At 37.7% G+C, this 664-nt stretch overlaps 1 non-coding gene across 1 annotated transcript; it reads right to left on the bottom strand.

Moving 5' to 3' along the window:
• Positions 1 to 373: 373 nt before the first annotated feature.
• Positions 374 to 455, bottom strand: trnas-uga. The gene has a single exon. It is a non-coding gene; the product is annotated as a tRNA-Ser (tRNA).
• Between the last annotated feature and the right edge of the window lie 209 nt (positions 456 to 664).

The following is a 664-nucleotide window of genomic DNA, read 5'->3' as shown; positions in this document are numbered from 1 at the left end:
CCTTTATGCAGAAATACTTTTCCTTTTTCAATTCTTTCTTCGATGAGGTTTTATACACAGGATTAATTAAGTTTTATTTATTAATATTCTTGTACAGTATAAGTATATTTATTAGTTATAGTAGTAAAGAAAGAAAAATTAATAGAGAAAAAAAACAACTGTTAAACATATTAAAACAAAAGTTTAAAAAAAGAGAAAAATACATTTGATTTTGGACTAGAAGAGTGGAGATAGGATCAGCAAGGGATTGTAACCATTATAGCAGCAGGTCCATCCATCCATCCATTCACCCCTCTATCCATCGATGCAACCATCATCCGTGCGTTAGAATCAGACATACTTAAAATTAACCTCAGCTTCAAATTAAGCTCAACGCTGTGAGCAGGGTTCATACCTGCGCGGGGAAACCCCATTGGATTTCAAGTCCAACGCCTTAACCACTCGGCCATCACAGCTCCGTGTCACATATCCATCCATCCATGGATGGGTACATCCATCCATCCATGTATCTATCCATGCATCCATCCATCTGTGCATCCATCCATCCATCTGTGCATCCATCCATCTGTGGTGTTCAGCCCTGCTGAGGAATTTTCTGACCACCTTTATGCAGAAATACTTTTCCTTTTTCAATTCTTTCTTCGATGAGGTTTTATACACAGGA

This window comes from Cyprinodon variegatus, unplaced genomic scaffold (assembly GCF_000732505.1).
Source record: "Cyprinodon variegatus isolate N-32 unplaced genomic scaffold, C_variegatus-1.0 Scaffold700, whole genome shotgun sequence".
Lineage (NCBI taxonomy): Eukaryota > Metazoa > Chordata > Actinopteri > Cyprinodontiformes > Cyprinodontidae > Cyprinodon > Cyprinodon variegatus.
Note: the sequence above shows the minus strand (reverse complement) of the source record. Positions and strands in the feature narration are given on the sequence as shown.